The sequence below is a fragment of the Dasypus novemcinctus genome, unplaced genomic scaffold (assembly GCF_030445035.2).
Source record: "Dasypus novemcinctus isolate mDasNov1 unplaced genomic scaffold, mDasNov1.1.hap2 scaffold_108, whole genome shotgun sequence".
Taxonomy (NCBI): Eukaryota; Metazoa; Chordata; class Mammalia; order Cingulata; family Dasypodidae; genus Dasypus; species Dasypus novemcinctus.
In genome coordinates, this window is record NW_026688147.1 from 168,159 (window position 1) to 190,129 (window position 21,971).

Consider the following 21,971-nt stretch of genomic DNA (forward strand, 5'->3'; position numbering starts at 1 on the left):
CTTTCCCTCTCTCATGAAAACACTGACCTTTTAACTCATCCTATATTCCTCCCCATATTCAGTTGACAGTCTCATTATAGATACTCTACATACTGCTATAACTATAAGACAACTTACATGAATCTAATATCCATTCTCCTATATCTCACATTGTTGCTCTGTTAGCATTTATTACGAATAATACTTTATTGATTTTCTTTTCTTGCTCATCTTGCTTCACCTGGCCCTAATATTTTCCTTCAAAGTGAAATTAGCCAGCACAAGAAAATAGAGTAAGAAGAACAAAGTGACAAAGAGAAGACATAACACACATGCTGTCACCTCCACCTTTTGGAAGGGGAACCCTGGCCTTTCCCACCGCTGGCCTGAGGGCTTCTGCCTTGGCTCCCTGCCAGGCCTGGAGAGGCCTGTCTGCCAGACAGGAGAGGCTCAGAGCCTTCTTCCCGCTTCCTTGTCAACGACCTCTCTTTCTCTGTGTCTCTCTTCCGGGATGAGAGGGGCCCCTGAGCACCCATACGACCCTGAGCAGTGAGCCCGCCCCTTCTCCTCTAGCCCTCCCTCTGGGGACCTTACGAAGGAACGTTTTTCTTTTCTCTGGGGTCGGGGGACGCCAAACGAAGCTGCTTCCCTATTGGCTTGTGAGACTTTCCAGTGGAAATCATGTCTGCTCACTCGAGGCACGGCGGCCAAGTGGGCTTACACCTCCAGGTGTTCCGGGTCCATTATAAGCAGCCCTCGCGACCGTCCAAAGCGGATGTACGGGTTGTTTGGGCATGGACTCCAGTCATAAGCATCGGTTTCTGAACCAAACGGAAAAGAAGAACTCATCCTCTTCAGCATCCCTTGCCCTGCCAGAACACGCCACGCAACCAGGTGTTTTTCCTATGGATTGCGGGGCCAAGCTAGCGGAGCAGGCCATTCGACAGGTGTCCTGTCCAGATTTCCAAGCAAAAGCAGGTACCCCCTCTGGCCGAGGGGCAGCCGCCTAGTCGGTAAAGGCCCAGGCACTGGTGCTCCTGAGGCCTGCGGGGACACCCAGTCTACGCTGATGACAGGTGACTCTGGGGTTCAGGGTCCTGCCAGCAGGCCCTTCTTTGGAATCCGTGCTCTTGCATGGGGTGGGGTCGGTTGCAGGTGGGGCCTCCCTACACATGCCTCTTCAGTCATTCTGGCTGAAGCTGACCCTGGCACTGAGTTTTGAGCATGCTCAGGAGACAGATTTGTGTCTGTCTCTGGACAGGCCCCGTGCCAGCTGAGACCCGAGCCTCAGCACACTAGCAACCCCTTCGCACAATGCGGTGTGTCATTTGGTACAGATGAAATAATATCTTCTGTTTGTTACCATGTCCATAATGTATGTTTGGCAAACTTTTTCTGTATTGCCTCTTTGTATCAACACAGTACATCTTTCACGCAGATGCAGGAATATATGTTATTACTACTAATCACAGACCATAGGTCACTCCAGCTGTATTTTTCCCATGCTTCTCCACATTCCCAACACCGTGCAGTAGTGATATACATTTGTTTACCTATCAAAGGACCCTCTTGTATCTTTATCATCAATCCCAATTCTCACCCACCTCTTAGTTTACTATGCTACTCATTTCCTAGATTATCTCCTAGCATTCTGTCAATTGGCATTTATATAACTAAACTACCATTTTCAGCCACATCCCCATTTATAAAGTAGCTGTTACTGTGTGTTACCATCCACTCTATACATTTCCATACATTTACAGTAAAGCTAATTAAAACTTCTACATACATTAAACATGAATAGTCCACTCAGTCTTTTCTTATCTCCTTTAAGAATCCACCACCCACCACTATGTGTTGAAGATATTTTCCTAAAACTTCTTCTATAAGTTTTATGGTTCTTGCTTTTATTTTCAGTTTGTGATACATTTTGAGTTAATTTTTGGATAAGGTGTGAGAAAGGGGTCCTCTTTCCTTCTGTCAGCTATAGATGTCCAATTTTTTCAGTGCCTTTTGTTGACTGGATTGTTCTTCCCCAGCTGTGTGAGTTTGACAGACTAGTAAAAAATCACTTGACCATATATGTGAGAGTCTGTTTGTGAACTATAAATTTGGTTCCATTGGTCTACTGTGTCTGTCTTTAGGCTAGAACCATGGTATTTTTACCAATATATGTAGGTATTATGATTTAAAGTCTGGAGATGAGGGCTTGCTTTTCCTTTTTATAATGTTTCTGGCTATTCAGGACTCCTTACCATTCCAAATAAATTTAATGATTGTGTTTTCAATTTTTTCTTTAATGCTGGTGGAATTTTTATTAGGATTGCCTTAATTCTGTATATCAACTTGAGTAGAATTGACAACTTGATGATATTTAGTCTTCCAATCCATGAGGATGGAATGTTCTTCCAGTTATTTAGGCCGTTTTAAAATTGTTTTGACACTGAGTTGCAGTTTTCTGAATACATGTGCTTTGCAACATTGGTTAGGTTTATTCCTGACTATTGATTTTTTTCTGTTATATTGCATTTTCACCAGTCTTTTGACACTACTAGTTACTTTTATTGATATAATCTTCACTTCTAGACTTTCTTCCAGGCCCCTCTCTCCTGTCTTTTCTTTTCAGGCTCTAGCACAACCTTTAGTATTTCCTAAAAATCTGGTCTCTTGCTTAGAAATTCTCTCAGTTTCTGTTCATCTGTGAATATTCTAATCTCACCCTAATTTTTGAATGACGGACTTGCTGGATATAAGTTTCTTGGCAGGAAGTTTTTCTCTTGTAGTATCTTCAGTATACCAGACCACTGTCTTCTTGCCTCCATGATTTCTGGTAAGAAATCAGCACATACTCTTATTGGATATCCCTTTTATGTTATGTATTTATTTTCTCTTGTTGCTCTCAGAGTTCTTTGTCTCTGGCCCTTGACACTTTGATGAGTATGTGTCTTGGAGTTGGTCTATTTGAATTTTTTTGGATGGACGTACATTGTACTTCTTGGACAGGGGTATGTCCTTCAATAAGGTTGGGAAATTTTCTACCATTTTTATTTCAAATATTTCTTCTGCCCCTTTTCCCTTCATTTCTCCTTCTGGGACACCCATGACATGCATATTTCCATGCCTTTTGCTGTGGTTTCTTTCCCCAAGACCTTGTTCAATTTTTCCATTCTTTTCTTCATCTGTTCTTTTGTATGTTCACTTTCAGAGGCCATTTCTTCAAGTTCACCAATCCTTTCTTCTGCCTCCTCAAATCTGCTTTTATATGATTCCAATGGTTTTTAAAATTTCTTTGATTGCAACTTTCATTCCCATAAGATCTGCTATTTTTCTATGTATGCTTTCAAATTCTTCTTTGTGGTCATCCAGTGTCTTCTTTTTTATTTTTTATTTTTTGTCTTCATTTTTATATTTTAATATTATTAAAAAAATATGAGGTCCCCATATATCCCCCACTCCCTCACCCCCTCCTCCCCCTATAACAACAATCTCCTCCATCATCATGAGACATTCATTGCATTTGTTGGACACATCTCTGAGCACCACTGCACCTCATGGTCAATGGTCCACATTATAGCCCACACTCTCCCACATTCCATCCAGTGGGCCATGGGAGGACATACAATGTCTGGTAACTGTCCCTGCAGCATCACCCAGGACAACTCCAAGTCCCAAAAACGCCTCCAGTGTCTTCTTAATATTCTTAATCTATTTGGTCAGCTCATTGAATTTATTAAGAAGATTTGTTTGAACATCTGTAATTAGTTGTCTCAACTCCTTTATATCATCTGGAGGCTTATCTTTTTCCTTTAACTGGGCCATAGCTTCCTGTTTCTTGGTGTGGATTGTAATTTTTTTGTTGGTGTCTTGGCATCTGGCTTACTAGAGTATTTATTCTGGGTGCAGTTCTTCTCTTTAGTTTAGGGCTTCCTATCATTTCTCCCTTGCTGGTTGAACAGTAGGAGCCAAGCATGTACTTGGTGCTGTAAGCTGTGGAGGCTCAAGCTGCTCTCATTGTGCCAGGGGCCAATGAAGCTTCCTCCAATTTTCTCCTTTGCCAGGGGTAGGGACAGAGTCACAGCTATGTAGAATAACCCAAGTGAAGGCCTAGACTGTAGTTGCCCAGAGAGACTGATGAGTTTTCAAATCATTTTCTCCCCTGTCTGGGGCAGGGATGGAACTGCAGGTGTGGGCAGCAATCTATGCAGTGCAGGTCCAAGATGACTGCAGTTGCCCTGGTAGACTTCTGATTTTCAGTCTTTTACAGTCAAAGTTACCTGCAGTTACCTGTATAGGCTGGTGCAGGGCTCCCCACCATAGGCAGAGCTGAAGGCTAGGTGGGCTACAGGCTGATCTGCATGAAAGAAATTGGTTCCTGCCAACACTGAGAGTTTCAGACAGCCTGGCTTTCCCTCAGGCTGGAGGTGAAGTCAGAATGGTGGCTACTGGCCTCTTTCTGACTTGGGCTGGTTCACACCCCAGCTGTTCCCAGTGTTATATCTTAGCCATTGGCAGCCAACTGTCTCCTCCTTCCCCATTTTTGGGAAGTGGAGCTTCCAATTCCAGCCACAGAATAGACTCTGGGGAGGCTGCTGCAGCCAGAGTAGGATAGTCACCAGCCACCATGGCTTGACTGGTAATTTCCCAGAGAGGCTGATGCAGGTCTCTGCAGCTTCCTCCTTGCTGGATGTGGCTCTGGGGCCTAGGCTTGAGCTGTAATATGATCTGGGTGGGAAGAAGCCGGTCCCCACCAGCACTGGGATCCTCAGTCTACCCCACTTCCCCTCGTGCCAGGTGCAGAGTTAAGATGGTGGCTCCCCACCTCTTTCTGACTTGGACAGCCTCAAACTTTAGCTGTTCTCAGGATTATACCATAGCACACTGAATTTACTCATCAGTAGGTGAAATTGGTGCCCAATTGACTCTTCCTCCTCCATTTCGGGGAAGTGGAGCTTTCAATTCCAGCTATAGAACAGCTCCCAAGGTGGCTTGTGCCTTCAGTGGAAGATAAGCACCAACCTCCATGGCATGGGACACTCTACTTATGAGTCTTCTCTGAATATCCATCTTCAGATGAATCTTCTTCTCCTTCAAGGACATTGTAGGATGCTCTTCTGGCTTCCTGGAGCAACGAAACAGGTGCTTCAGCTAGCTCCAGAGACCTCTTTGTGTTTACTAACTGCCCTGTAGCAGTAGCTGACTCTAGGAGCTCTTTACTCTGCCGCCATCTTGCTGGTTCCTCTAATATATTTTATATATATATATATATATACATTTTAAAAGATACATAGATTGCACAAAATGTTATATTAAAAAATTTGGGAGGTTCCCATATGGCCCACTTCCCACATCCCCCACTTTTCCTTCATCAACTTCTTTCATTAGTGTAGTGCATTCATTGTATTTGTTGAATACATTTTGGAACACTGTTACACTGCATGAATGATAGTTTATGGTGTGGATTACACTACCCCAGTCCACCTAGTGGGTTATGGCAGGATATAAAATGTCCTTCATTTGTCCCTGCAATATCATTCAAGACAACTCCATGTCCACAAAATTCCCCATATCACACGTCTTACTCCCTCCCCCTGCCCTGAGTAGCTTCCATGACCACCATCTCCACATCAATGACATAATTTCTTCCATTGCTAGAGTCACAGTAGTTCTATAGTAGATTACCAGAAAGCCCACTAAAATCTGTAATATATTCTTCCATCCTGTGTAACCTGGGATGGAGATGTCCACTCCCTCTCTAAATCAAGAGGAGGCTTAGATCCTACATGACTGATGGATGCAATCTCCTGCTTGCAGTTGTAGACACTCTTGGATGCCTGGTGTGGTGGTTGACCATTATACCTCCCCGTCAGCTGATGTGGGTAAGTCCAATGAACCAGAGAGTAGGTGTTAAAACTCTGTTGAGGTTCAGGGCCCAGCTGACACATGGACCATCCAGAGATTCCAGTCTTCTGAGCATACACAAACTGCAGCATCAGTCACAGGTTCAGTAAAAATGACAGAAGAGGCATGTGTAGAGAGGTCACATCTGAGTCCAACTCCATCACAGTCAGGAGCACAAATTCCAAAGTAAGACCCACTGCAAGGCAAGGAATTCTAGAGCCATCTGTCATGACTATAGGACCTGTGTGTCTCCATAGCCCTCAGGAGCACCAGTATATGGGGTTGTATCGACTTTGGCTGTCTTTCAGATCCTACTGAAATGTACATAAGTGCGACCCCTCTGATGACCTTCCAACTCATTTTGAAATCTCTTAGCAACATAAATTAATTTGTCTTTACCATTTCCCCCCCCTTTTTTTTTACATTTGTTACAATTTTTTTTATTGACTTTGTAATAATATTACATTAAAAATATATATGTGAGGTCCCATTCAACCCCACCCCCCCGCTCCCCCTCTCCCCCCCCCCCAACAACACTCGTTCCCCTCATCATGACACATCAATTGGATTTGGTAAGTATATCTTTGGGCACCTTTGCACCTCATAGACAATGGTTCACATCATGGCCCATACTCTCCTCCCTTCCATCCAGTGGGCCCTGTGAGGATTTACAATGTCCGGTGATTACCTCAGAAGCACCATCCAGGGCAGCTCCATGTCCCAAAGACGCCTCCACCTCTCATCTCTTCCTGCCTTTCCCCATACCCATTGTCCACCATGTCCACTTTTCCCAATCCAATGCCACCTCTTCTATGTGGACATTGGATTGGTTGTGTCCATTGCACCTCTATGTCAAGAGGAGGTTCAGATTCCACATGGATGCTGGATGCAATCCTCCCATTTTCAGTTGTAATCACTCTAGGCTCCATGGTGTGGTGGTTATCCTTCTTCAACCCCATCTTAGCTGAGTGTGGTAAGTCCAATAGATCAGATTGTAGGTGCTGGAGTCTGTTGAGGCTCAGGACCTGGCTATCACATTGTCAGTCCAGAGATTCAAATCCCCTAAATATATCTTAAACCCCAACATTAACTGCATCTCCAGCACATTAGCACGAAAGTCTTATGAAGGGAGATCCCATCTGAGTCCAGATTCATCACACATAAACACCATTTCCAAAGAGGGGCCATCTGCCCTGGTAGTTAACCCAATCTGCCATGACCATAACTCCCATGGGTCTCTTTAGCCCTCAAAGGAACCAATATCTGGGGGTTGTATCTGCTTTATCTGTCTCTCTGACTCTGCTCAGTTGTGCATGAGGGCAATCCTTCTGCCAGCCTCCAGACTCTTTTTTAGAAACTCGTAGCCATATAAACTAATTTCTCCTTTCCATTTCCCCCTTACTTTATGTCAAACAGCATTTTAACGTCATGGTATTTTATGTAGACATGGATATTCTGCTGATCCGCATTGAACCTTCCGTATAAGGTCATTTTCCAGTTGCATCATCAGTTGGTAGTTGATAGTGGTCCCTCGTTGCCAGGGAGGCTCATCCCTGGGTGTCATGTCCCACGCTGGGGGAAGGCATTGCATTTACATGCTGAGTTTGGCTTCGAGACTGGCCACATTTGAGTAACATGAAGGCTGACAGGAGGAAATTCCCAGGCACAATGTTGCTCTAGGCCTTGTTCTTATTTTAGGTTTATCAGCTCACAAGCATAGTCATTAGCATCAGGGGCTCACTGTTGAACCCTCACTCACTCCCGGTCCCCGCCACTGTTCCTGGGAGACTGTCGCTGCTCCCCTAGGGACCACGACAGAGCACCACTGGCCAGGAACCCAGTACCCCCCCTACTGTGGTTTTTAATTGTTGTCACTATGAGTATATCCAAACATTACCATGCACCTTGGACATATGTTCTGTACAGCTCCCTGTCAGCCATATATCACCTGTCATTGGTATCCCATACCAGTATCCCTCCATTGCCATTGTTGAAACACTCTGTGATCCAGAACTCCCCGAAATTTGAAGCCCAATATAATGTCATGGTCCCTTACTAGGGAATGGCATATAGCGATGGGTTTAAAGGATAGATAAAGAACTTGGATAAAGGTAGATAAAGAACTTAGATAAAGAATGTTGACTTGAAAAAATTCCACATCCTATCTTTTTCTTTCCCCCCCCCTAATTATTCAGCTTTTCTTCACAGGAGTCCTAGACAACATCAATGTATATATATAATATACAGCACTCCCACACATCCACCAGAAAACCTTTTCCCTTCCACAGTGATACTCTTACGCCCTATTCATATCATATTTACTTAAAGTGATGTACAGAGTCTGAGACATTAGCTTTCTAACAAGGTGACATCTGTGCTTACATTATGGTGCATACTTTAGGATACACAGTTCTTTACATTTTTAGTTATACTATGTTTTACATTATGGTTTACATTATCAGTCTGTCATCTCCTATATGTTATGGTGTAATATTACATGTTTTATATCCATCCTTGTGTACTCTCAAGAAACTCCTCTCTTACCCCCCATTTACTTTGGTTCCACACATTTAACATCCATTTTCCCTTCCACCTTGGTGCCCACAGTGACAGCCAACCTCCATTTCCTGAGGAGCCACTTCTAGAGATAGATGGAATAGTGTTCAAGGCCTAACTTGCTCAACTGCCCCAATGCCCTGGGAGCCACCCTTTCTCTCGAGGGATACAGTTCCCTCTATTTGATGGCATTAGTCCTCCCCAGGATGTGGGTCCACCCCCACTCTCACTACTTGGGTTTCTACCCCATGGTGTCACCCACTCTGGCAGAATGAGCATTTAGACATTCCCCAGGAGCCCGTCCTGCATCAGAACCTCCCCTCCGAGCATTCTAAACAGGTAACCCTCTTTATTATATTTTGATATGATTTTCTCGGCATTTTACTCTCCACCAACACCTGACCCTCTCCTGTGTTCGTATGCTACCCCTCCCTCCCCCCACTTTTGGGCAACGTTACCCATCCGTCCCTCCCCAGCCACCCTCAAACCCGCAAAGCCCCAACCAAAGGCAACCCCTTGCCCCCCTTTTATCTCTTTGTGTTCATACTTACCACCATCTCGTCTTAAATTCCACCCCTGCAGACATCGGCTCATAACCTTCCTCCACCCTCCGATTTCCTGTAAGCCTATCGTTCAGTCTCTTGCTATCTAGGGCAGCTTGTTTATTTCATATCATTGAGGTCATGTATTATTTGTCCTTCAATATCTGGGTTGCTTCACTCAACATAAGGTTCTCAAGATTCATCCATGTTATCACATGTGTTTGTAGTGTGTTTGTTCTTACAGCCGAGTAGTATTCCATTGTGTGTATAGACCACATTTTATTGATCCACTCATCTGTTGATGGGCATTTGGGTTGATTCCAACTTTTGGCAATAGTGAACAATGCTGCTATGAACATTGGTGTACATATATCGGTTTGTGTCCTTGTTTTCAGTTCTGCTGGGTATATACCCAGCAGTGGTATTGCTGGGTCATATGGAAAATCTATGGCTAGTTTTTTGAGAAACCGCCATACTGTCCTCCAGAATGGTTGGATCCTTCTGCATTCCCACCAGCAGTGGATGAGTGTTCCCCTTCCTTCACATCCTCTCCAGCACTTGTATTCTTCTGTTTTTTTCATAGCTGCCAATCTTATGGGTGTAAGATGGTATCTCATTGTAGTTTTGATTTGCATTTCCCTGATAGCTAGAGATTTGGAACATTTTTTCATGTGCTTCCTTGCCATTTGTATTTCTTCTTCGGAGAAGTGTCTGTTTAAGTCTTTTTCCCATTTTTTAAATGGGTTGTTTATCTTTTTATTTTCAAGATATAGGAGTTCTTTATATATGCAAGTTATAAGTTTCTTATCAGATATATGATTGCCAAATATTTTCTCCCACTGTGTGGGCTCCCTTTTTACTTTCTTGACAAACTCCTTTGAGGTGCAGAAGGCTTTAATTTTGAGGAAGTCCATTTATCTATTAGTTCTTTTGCTGCTCGTGCTTTTGGTGAGTATTCATAAATCCATTTCCTATTACAAGGTCCTGTAGATGTTTCCCTACACTGCTTTCTAAGGTTTTTATGGTCTTGGCTCTTATATTTAGGTCTTTGATCCATCTTGAGTTGATCTTTGTATAAGGTGTGAGATGGTAATCCTCTTTCATTCTTCTACATATGGCTATCCAGTTCTCCAGACACCATTTGTTGAATAGGCCACTCTCTCCCAGTTGAGAGGGTTTGGTGGCTTTATCGAATATTATGTGGCTGTATATGTGAGGTTCTATATCAGAGCTTTCAATTCGATTCCATTGGTCTATGTGTCTCTCCTTATGCCAATATCATGCTGTTTTCACCACCGTAGCTTTATAGTATATTTTGAAGTCAGGTAGTGTGATTCCTCCAATTTCGTTTTTCTTTTTCAGTATGTCTTTGGCTATTCGGAGTCTCTTTCCTTTCCAAATAAATTTCATAGTTAGTTTTTCTAGTTCCTTAAAGAAGGCTGCGTTGATTTTTATTCGGATTGCATTGAATGTATAGATCAGTTTTGGTAGGATAGACATCTTAATAATGTTCAGTCTTCCTATCCATGAACAAGGAATAGTTCTTCCATTTATTAAGGTCTTCTTTGATTTCCTTGAACAATCTTGTATAGTTCTTGTTGTACAAGTTCTTTACCTCTTTAGTTAAATTTATTTCTAAGTATTTGATTTTTTTATTTACTATTGTGAATGGTATTTGTTTCTTGATTTCCTCCTGATCTTGCTCATTATTGGTGTACAGAAATGCTACTGATTTTTGCGCATTGATCTTATAACCTGCGACTTTACTAAACTCATTTATGAGTTCTAGAATCTTCGTTGTAGATCTCTCAGGGTTTTCTATGTATAGGATCATGTCATCTGCAAATAATGAAATTTTGACTTCTTCCTTTCCAATTTGAATGCCTTTTATTTCTGGTTCTTGCCTCAGTGCTCAAGCCAGTACTTCTAAGACAATGGTAAATAGGAGCGGAGACAGTGGGCATCCTTGTCTTTTTCCTGAGTTTAGAGGGAACGAGTCTAGGATTTCTCCATTGTAAACAATATTGGCTTTAGGTTTTTCATATATACTCTTTATCATGTTCAAAAAATTCCCTTGTATTCCAATCTTTTGGAGTGTTTTTATCAAGAAAGGGTGCTGTATTTTGTCAAATGCTTTTTCTGCATCAATAGATATAATCATGTGATTTTTTTCCTTCAATCTGTTTATATGGTGTATTACATTGATTGATTTTCTTATGTTGAACCATCCTTGCATACCTGGGATGAATCCCACTTGGTCGTGGTGTATAATACGTTTAATGTGTTGTTGAATACGATTAGCAAGTATTTTGTTAAGTATTTTTGCGTCTAGGTTCTTTAGAGAAATTGGTCTGTAATTTTCCTTTCTTGTGATGTCTTTGTTTGGCTTTGGTACTAGGGTAATGTTGGCATCATAGAAGGAGTTGGGTAATGTTCTTTCTGTTTCGATGTTTTGGAATAGTTTCTACAGGATTGGTGTCAGCTCTTTCCGGAATGTTTTGTAGAATTTACATGTGAAGCCATCTGGCCCTGGGCTCTTCTTAGTTGGGAGATTTTTAATAACTGATTCTATCTCTCTGCTTGTGATTGGTTTGTTAAGATCATCAATTTCTTCTTTTGTCAATATGGGTTGCTTATGTGTTTCTAGGAATTTGTCCATTTCCTCTGAATTGTCATTTTTGTTGGAATATAGTTTTTCAAAATATCCTCTTATGATAGTCTTTATTTCTGTGGGGTCAGTGGTGATATCGCCTTTCTCATTTCTTATTTTGTGTATTTGCATCTTCTCTCTTTTTTTCTTTGTTAGTGTTGCTAAAGGTTTGTCAATTTTGTTAATCTTCTCAAAAAACCAGGTCTTGGTCTTGTTTATTTGTTCAAGTGCTTTCTTATTTTCTATTTCATTTAGTTCTGCTCTTATCTTTGTTATTTCCTTCCTTCTTCTTCCTGTTGGGTTACTTTGTTGTTGTTTTTCTAATTCCTTCAAATGTGCAGTTAGTTCTTCAATTTTTGCTCTTTCTTCTTTTTTGATATATGAATTTATGGCTATAAACTTCCCTCTCAGTACTGCTTTTGCTGCATCCCATACATTTTGGTATGTTGTGTTATCATTATCATTTGTTTCAAGGTAGTCATTGATTTCTTTTGAGATTTCCTCTTTGACCCACTGTTTTTCTAAGAGTGTGCTGTTTAATTTCCAAATCGTGGTGTGAAATCTGGGCTTCTGTCCCTTGCAAATCTCCAGCTTGCCTCCACTGTGGTCAGAGATAAAGTTTTGTATGATTTCAATCTTTCTGAATTCGTTCAGCCTTTCTTTGTGGCCTAGCATATGATCTATCTTGGAGAATGATCCATGTGCGCTTGAGAAAAATGTATATCCTGCTGTGTTTGGGTGTAGCGATCTATATATGTCTATTAGATCGAGCTCCTCTAATATACTATTCAGAAGTTTTGTTTCTTTGGTGATTCTCTTTTGAGATGTTCTGTCCAGAGTTGATAGTGGTGTATTAAAATCCCCCACTATAATTGTAGATGTATCTATTCTTTCACTTAGTTTTTCCAGCGTTTGCCTGACGTATTTAGAGGCACCCTTGTTAGGGGCATAGATATTTATGATTGTTCGATCTTCTTGACAGATTTTCCCTTTGACTAAAATGTAGTATCCTTCTTTGTCTCTCACAATTGTTTCACATTTAAAGTCTATTTTGCCTGATATTAATATAGCTACTCCTGCCTTTTTTTAGTTATTGTTAGCTTGTATGATTGTTTTCCAGCCTTTCACTTTCAATCTCCATGCGTCTCTGGGTCTAAGATGTGTTTCTTGTGGACAGCATATGGATGGGTCATATTTCCTTATCCAATGTCCCAGTCTGAATCTTTTGATAGGTGAGTTTAATCCGTTGACATTCAGTGTTATTACTATCAAGGCATTATTTGTGTTAGCCATATTTTGACTGGATTTGTGGTTGTCATATTTTGTTTGTATATTTTTTTTGTCTTTTTTGTTGTTGTTGTTGGTCTTATACTCTCCTCCAACTTTGCCTTTCCTGTTTTTTCCTTTCTTCCTGCAGCACTCCCTTTAGAATTTCTTGAAGGGGAGGTTTCTTGTTGGTATACTCTTTCAGTTTCTGTTTGTCTGCGAATATTTTGAACTCTCCATCATATTTGAATGCTAGTTTAGCTGGATAAAGTATTCTTGGTTGGAAATTTTTTTCCTTTATTACCTTGACTATATCATACCACTGTCTTCTTGCCTCCATGGTTTCAGAAGAGAAATCAGCACTTAATCTAATTGAGCTTCCCTTGTATGTGATGGTTTTCTTTTCCCTTGCTGCTTTTAGGATTTTCTCTTTGTCTTGAGCATTGGATAATTTGACAAGTATATGTCTTGGGGTGGGCCTATTGGGGTTTATGACTTGTGGAGTGTGCTGTGCTTCTTGGATATGTACATCTGTCTCTTTCAGTAGATTTGGGAAGTTTTCAGCCATTATTTCCTGCAACACTCTTTCTGACCCCTTTCCCTTCTCTTCACCTTCTGGAATGCCTATAATACGTATGTTTGAGCGTTTTGCATTGTCATTCAGGTTCCTAAATCCTAATTGGATTTTTTCTATCTTCTTATTGACCCCTTCTAGTATCTGTTTGATTTCTGATGTACTGTCTTCCACATCACTAATTCTCTGCTCTGTCTCTTCTAGCCTGCTGATATTTGCTGCAAGTGTATTTTTGATTTCTTGAACTGTGGTGTTCATTCCCATCATATCTGTTATGTTTTTGCGTATGTCTGCAATTTCCCCTCCAAGTAATGTCTTCATGTTGTTAACCTCTTTCATTACTGCATCAAATTTGTCGGTGATAAATGTTCTGAGATCTTTCATTGCTTGTGCCAAGTTTTGCTCCCCTTCGTGATTATTGGTTTGTTGATTGGATTCAGCCATGTTTTCCTGATTATTGGTTTGGTTTGTAGATTTTTGTTGCTTTCTAGTCATCTCTTTATTTTGACGAATTTAATCAGTTCTTTGCTTCTTTGTCTGCTCTTGGAGGTTAATTAGTTGTTATTTTTGCATAGGTGTTATATCTTCTCTTAGTTACTTTTTTCTTCTTATTCTAGTTACTTGTTGTTGGTTAAGTTCATTTTAGAGGAAAGTATTAGTGTTGGGGAAAGGCAATTGTGTAAGCAAGGGAAAAGTGTAAAGTAGTATTGGTGATGTATGTTAACAAAGCAAGAATATGAGATCTCGGAGGATGGAGGTTAGATTCATGTAGATTGTATAGAGTTATAGCTCTAGGTAGAGTACCTTTTATGAAGTAGATGACTGAATATGGGAGGAATATGGTATGAACTACAAAGCAATTGTTTTCATGAGAGAGGGAAAAAGAAAAGAAAAGTAATAGTTTCAAGAGTGGATAACAGACAGAAAACAGAACAAAGGTATTAGAAATTAAGAGTTAGACACTTTGTGGATCAAAGAACGGGAGGTGGGGGGTGGAATATAGGAGAGACAGTAGATGATAGTGGATATCAAGATGCAGGGGAAGGGGGATAGTGTAGGTAGCCTAAATCAGTTCACACAGAAATGAGGCAGTGGAGGATGGGAAAACCCAGCAAATGTGAGGTGTTCCCTGTAGCACCTATTGTATACTTGAATTAAAATAAAATAAGTAGAAGATGAGGGACAAGAGGGAAAGAGAAAACCGAAAAAAAAAAAACTAATTATAATAAAGAAAAAAGAAAGACAAGAAAAAGGAAGAAAGAAAAAGAGGATGGGCAAACGGTGGGGAACGGATAGGGGGACGAGAGATACAGGTATACACGTGTCACAATTGCAACACTATCTAAAAGAACAACTTCCCCCCGCTTTGCCCTAAAGCCCCCCGTCTGTCTGCCTAAATGGGTCTGCAAGCACCTCCCTTCCCACAAACCCCCAATAGGCCGCCCAGGGCCCACAAACTCCCCAGTACTGCAGATGCTCCAAAAAAAAAAAAAATTAAGTAAAATAAATTAAAAAAAAAAAAAAATACACAAAGAACAGAAACCCCTCCGCAGGCCCAGCTCCGCCCACTGCTGCCCGCCGCGGAGGCCTGGACCGGCTCTGCCCGGCTCCTTACGCTGCCGTGGCCTGGCCTGGCTCCGCCCAGCTCCGCTCGCTACAGTGGCCCAGCCGGCTCCCGGGTCCACCTCCCGCCGCCGCGGCCTGGACCAGCCCCGCCCAGCTCCATACCCGCCACGGCCCTGCCCGGCTACGCCCGGCTCCGCTCGCTATAGCGGCCCAGGCCCGGCTCCGGCGTCCGCCGCCCGCCGCCGCAGCCTGAACCGGCCCCGCCCGGCTCCGCACACCACCGCAGCCCGGCTCGGCCCAACTCGGCCCCACCCGGCCCCACTCACCGCCGGCGCAGCCCGGCCCGTCTCCGGCGTCCGCCGCTGCGGCCCGGCCTGGTTCAGCCCCACCGAGTGGGGCTAGATGCCTCGTCTCCACCTACCCAAGGAGGGAATCCTCTACAGGTGGCTGGGATCTCCGTGTATATTTCACAGACGGATCCTCTCTGTTACCTTCCCTCCAAATCGATTTCCAGACACCTCCGGACCAGCAAAAATCCCAAAACAATCCGGTCCCAAAGAGTCTCCAACGCCGCCCAGCCGATTCCCTGCAGAAGACCCTAACAGGGATGTTCACTCAGCCGCCATCTTGCCCCCTTCTCTCCCCCTTTGATTTAAGGTCTTTTTCTAGTTGCATCACCAACAGGTGATTCGTAGCAATCCATCAGCACTAGGGAGACTCATCCCAGAGTGTCATGTCCCACACTGGGGGGAAGATCATGCATTTACATGCTGAGTTTGGCTTAGAGAATGGCCACATTTGAGCAATGTGGAGGCTCTCAGGAGGTAACTCTTAGGCACCCTGCAGCTCAAGGCCTAGTTTAAATATCAAGCACAGAAGCTCATAAGCATAGTCTTCAGTACAAAGGACCCATCATTGGACCATCCTTCTTCATGGGTCTTTTCCCTTGCACCTGGGGGATTATGCTCTTCCATTGGGGGATGCAACAGAGCTCCCCAGCATGGGAACTCAGCACTCCCTCAGTTGTCATGTGTAACTCTATTCACTATGACAATATCCAATGAACATCTGAACATATCTATATATCCTATATGCATACCCTGGAGAACTCTCTCCCACCCATGCATTCCCTTTCAATGACACCCCTAACCAGTACTCTTCCCCTGTCATAGTGGATCCCCTCTGTGATCCAAAACTTCTTCAAAAATTAAGCCTAATATATTGCCAAATCCAATTAGAAGGATAATGAAACAGTAATCACATGCTTATAGATGAGAAATAGAATTTATAATAATTTAGAAAAACTAAAATAAAGAAATAAATTGGGGTATTAAAAAATGAAAAATATGATAAAACTTTGTTCCTGATGTTTTGTGTTTCATCATACTAATAGGTGTTGCCCTGCAAGTACAGTGGCAAGGCAATCTCTTCCATTTCTTCTGCATTGTCTACTTCATTTTTTAAAAATTTTAAATTTTATCTTCTAAAGTTTTAGATCACAGTAAAATCACATATACAATATAGGGACTCCCATATACCCAATATCAAACCCTTTCCCCCCTTCCTCAGCAATGATGTTTTTACATGTGGATGTTGCGTTTGCTACAGCTGATGTACAGATATTTAAATATAGCTACTAACCATGATTCTGTTATGGCTTACATTATGGCTTATATTTTAGACTGTATACTTTTTGGTTACAGTATGGTTTACATTATGTTTTACATTTTTGACTATTCACTTTTATATATTTTTGGTGAAATTTAACAGGGCTTGCATCCATTTTTGTAAGATCTTGTGGAACACGTCCATTGCCCTCCAGTAACCCCCACTTCCATCTATTCTATGCCTCTCTCCCACTCCCCTCAGGGCCCACAGCGACAACCAAGCTTCACTGCTTGGAGGACAAGATTCATAGATACTTACAACAATGCTGAGGGCTTAAAACTCTAGTTTGTCCTCCCCCTTTGGGAGCCACCCATGCACTTGAGAGACACCCTCTCCTCTGTTTGAGAACACCAGGCCTCCCCGGGATAGGGGTACAATACCTTCCCACTCATTGTATGTATCACCACTCACTAATAAAACACAATATGAGAAGATGAACCCTCACACACTCCCTAGATCTGTCCCAGGTACATCCTGTGCCAGATGTTCCCCATCAAACACCTTAAACGAGTATCCTTTCCTTATTATATTTTCTAAAGACTTTTCTCAACATTATAGTTTTAATCACATACCTGACAAATCTCCCATGTTCTCCCCCTCCCCCAACCCTTTTCTCAACTACATGGACCAGCTGACCCACCTTCCCAACCCTAACCCCCCAAGCCTTCAAAGCCCCACCCAATAGTATACCTATGCCCTCATCTTATCCCTTCACTCCACAAAAACTTACCCATTTTATCATAGATTTCTCTCATGTAGGCATCAGCTCACAAACTTCCTGTCCCCCGCATTTCCTGTAAGCATATCATCCCGTCTCTAGCTCTCTGTAACAGTCTGATTTGCTTAATTCATTTCAGAGAGGATATGTAGTATTTGTCCTTGAATGTCTGGGTTACTTCACTCAACATAAGGTCCTCAAAGTTCATCCATGTTATCCCATGTGTTAGTACTGTATTCTTTCTTACAGATGAGTAGTATTCTGTTGTATGTATATACTACATTTTGTTTATCCATTCATCTTTTTTTTTTAATTTATTTTTTATTTATTTAATTCCCCCCCTCCCCTCCCCCGGTTGTCTGTTTTCTGTGTCTTTTTGCTGCGTCTTGTTTCTTTGTCCGCTTCTGTTGTTGTCAGCGGCACGGGAAGTGTGGGCGGCACCATTCCTCGGCAGGCTGCTCCCTCCTTCACGCTGGGCGGCTCTCCTTATGGGTGCACTCCTTGCGCGTGGGGCTCCCCTACGCAGGGGACACCCCTGTGTGGCACGGCACTCCTTGCGCGCATCAGCACTGCGCATGGGCCAGCTCCACATGGGTCAAAGAGGCCCGGAGCTTGAACCGCAGACCTCCCATGTGGTAGATGGACGCCCTAACCACTGGGCCAAAGTCCATTTCCCTCCATTCATCTTTTGATGGGCATTTGGGTTGATTCCAACTTTTGGCAAAAGTGAATAATGCCGCTATGAACATTGGTGTGCATCTATCAGTTCATGTCCTGGTTTTCAGTGTTTCTGGGGATATACCCAGCAGTAAAATTGTCAGTCATATGGCAAATCTACAGCTAGTTTTTCAGGAACTGCCAAACTGTCCTCCAGAATGGCTGGATTCTTCCACCTTTCCACCAACGGTGGATGAAGGTTCCCCTTCATCTGCATCCTCTCCAACACTTGTAGTTTTCTATTTCTTTAATAGCTTCAAGTCTAATTGCTATAAGATGGTATCTGATTGTAGCTTTGCTATGTATTTTCCTAATAGGTAGTGATGTTGAGCATCTTTTCATGTGTCTTTTATCCATTTGTATTTCTTCTTTGGAGAAGCATCTGCTCAAATCTCTTGCCCACATTGTGAATGGGTTGTTTGTCTTTTTTTTTTTTTTGAGAAATATAATTTTTTATATATGTTGGATATTAGGATCCTATCAGATATATGGTTATTAAATATTTTCTTCCATTGGGTAAGCTGTCTTTTTACTTTCTTGATAATCTCCTTTGAGGTGCAAAATGCTTTAATTTTGAGGAGGTCCCATTTATCTATTTTTTCTTTTGCTTTTGTGTTTTGGGTGTGAAGTTCATGTAGCAATTTCCTATTACAAGTTCCTGTCGATGCTTCCCTACATTGTCTTCCAAGGTCTTTATGTTCTTGGTTCTTATATTTAGATCTCTGATCTATTTGAGTTGATTTTTGTACAAGGCTTGAGTTGGTAATCCTCTCATTCTTTTGCATATGGATATCCATTTCTCCAAGGACCATTTGTTTAAGAGGCCATTCTTCCCAGTTTAGTGGGCTTTGTACTTTCTTGAATATCAGATGACTGTATATGTGAGGATGTATGTCTGAACTTTCAATTCAGTTTCATTGGTCAGTGTGTCTATCCTTCTGCCAATATGAATGCTGTTTTGACCACTGTAGGTTTATTGTATGATTTAACATCAGGTAATATGGTTCCTCACATTTCATTTTTCTTTTTCAAATGTCTTTGACTGTTTGGGGCCTCTTTCCCCTTCAAATAAATTTCATAGTTAGACTTTCCAGTTCATTAAAAAATGCTGTGTTGATTTTTATTGGGTTTGCATTAAATGTTTAGATGAGTTCAGATAGGGTAGTCATCTTAATGATGTTTATTCTTCCTATTCATGAACGGGGAGTATTCTTCCATTTATTTAAGTGTTCTTTGATTTCCTTTAACAATATTGTATAGTTTTCTGTAATATAAGTCCTTTACATGTTTAGTTAAATTTATTCCTGGGTATTTGATTTTTTAATTGGTATTGCAAATATTTTTTTTTCTTGATTTCCTTCTCAGATTTTTAATATTGGTGTAGAGAAATCCTACTGATTTTTACACATTGATATTATACCCTATGACTTTACTGAACACATTTATAAGTTCTAGAAGCTTTGTTTAAATTTCTCATGGCTTTCTATGTAGAGAATCATGTCATCTGCAAATAGTGAAATTTTACGTCTTCCCTTCCAATTTGGATGCCTTTTATATCTGTTTCTTGCCTCATGCCCGACAAGGTAGTTCTTACACAACTTTAAATGGGAGGGGTGATAGTGGGTATTCTTGTCTTGTTCTTAATCTTAGAGGGAAAGATTTTACAATTTCAGCATGTATATGATGTTAGTTGTGTGTTTTTCATACATATCCTTTATCCTGTTCAGAAAGTTTCTTTCTATTCTTGTCTTTTGCAGTATTTTTATTAGGAAAGGGTGGGTATTTTGTCAAATGCTTTTTTCTACATCTATAGATATGATCATGTGATTTTTATTTGACCTGATTATCTGGTGTATTACTCTGATTGATTTTCTTATGTTTAGATTTCCTTGCATACCAGGGATGAAACCCACTTGGTCATGGTGTATAATTCATTTGATGTGTTGCTGAATATAATTAGCAAGTATATTGTTAAGGATTTTAGTATTTAGGTTCATTTGAGAGTTTGGTCTGTTAATTTCCTTTCTTGTGGTGTCTTTGTTTGCCTTTGGTATTATGGTAATGTTGACATCCTATGATGAGTTACACAAAGTTTCTTTTATTTCAATTTTTTGTAAGAGTTTAAGCAGAATTGGAATTAGTTCCTTCCAGGTGTTTGGTGGACATCACCTGCGAGGCTGTCTGACCCAGGGCTCTCCATAGTTGGGAGGATTTAATGACAGATTCTTTCTCTTTACTTGTGATTGGTTTGTTGAGATCATCAGTTTCTTCTTTTGTTAATGTCAACTGCTTATGTGTTCTTGTTGGTATATAGTTTTTCAAAATATCCTCCTATGATTCTTTTTATTTCTGTGGGTTCAGTGGTGATAGCCCCTTTCTCATTTCTTATTTTGTCTATTCACATCTTTGCTCTTTTTTCTGTGTTAAAAAAACACAGGAAAAGCTAAGGGTTTGTCAATTTTATTGGTTTTCTCAAAGAACTAGCTCTTTGTTTTGTTTATTTTTTTCTAGTGCTTTCTTATTTTCTTTTCCATTTAGTTCTCTCTGATCTTTGTTCTTTCTTTCTTTCTTCTTCCTTTGGGGTTATTTGTTCTTTCAATAATTCCTCTAAATGTGCAGTTATTTATTTGATTTTAGCTATTTTTTCTCTTTTGTTATATGAATTTATGGCTATGAATTTCCCTCTCAGTACAGCTTTTGCTGCATCCCATAAGTTTTAATATGTTGTGTTATCATTTTCACTTATTTCCAAGTAGTTGCTGATTTCTTTTGAGATTTCCTCCTGGGCTCACTGTTTGCTTAAAGAGTGTGTTGCTTAACTTCCATATCCTTGTGCTTAATCTGTGTCAGAGTCTTGTTTGGTGACCCAAGGTATCGGGAATGAAAGACAAAGAAAGATTGGGTTCAGGGGATCTGAGAGCATTGATTTCTCAGCTCATCAGACAAGTTTATTGAGTCGAGGGGCTAGTATATATACCCCTAACCTACGTGACATTCAGCACAAAATCAAGTTACCTATTACCCTTACCACATACTATATTAACTAGTGATTGATGAAAACCCAACAAACTTTACTGGAACTATTATTATAAGAATCAGTAACTATACTCATAAATCCTGTTACCCAGGTTGTTCTGTTCTATATGTATTGTTCTGCCTGCAGGTGTGCTTACCCAGCCAAGATTGTGCTCCGCACCGATAATCATAAGGGACAGCTTGACTCAGTGGTCAAGGAAGTAACTTGCTTCCATGGAAACCACATGCCTTTGTTTCCCACAAATCTGGTTCTCGAGCCCTTGTAGACTTTCAGTTTCATCCCACTGTGGTTAGAGAAATTATTTTGTATGATTCCAATCTTTCTGAATTCATTGAGACTTTCTCTGTGGCCTAGCCTGTGGTCTATCTTGGAGAATGATCCATATGCACTTGAGAAGAATGCATTTATGCTGTATTTTGTTGTAGTGTTCTGCATATTTCTATTAGGTTCAGATCCTCTAATATATTATTCAAATCTTTGTTTCTTTATTGATTCTCTGTCAAGATGTTCTGTCCAGTGATGATAATGGTATATTAAAGTCTCCCACTGTAATTGTGGAGTCATCTATTCCTCCATTTAGTTTATCCAGTGTTTGCCTCATGTATCATGAGGCACTCTGATTAGGTGCATAAAAAGAACATAAAGATTGTTCTTTCTTGATAGATTACCATTTTACTAATAAGTAGTGCCTATTTTTGTCTCTCACAATAGTTTTCTTTTAAAAGTCTTTTTTTTCTTATATTAGTATAGCTATTTACCTTTTTTGGTTATTGTTTGCTTGTAAAATTATTTTTCAGCTA

General features: G+C 41.0%; 1 pseudogene; it reads left to right on the forward strand.

Annotated features, from left to right (window-relative positions):
- The first annotated feature begins 773 nt into the window (after positions 1–773).
- LOC139438499 (olfactory receptor 1571-like) overlaps positions 774–21,971 on the forward strand; it is a 46,058-nt pseudogene continuing 24,860 nt past the window's right edge.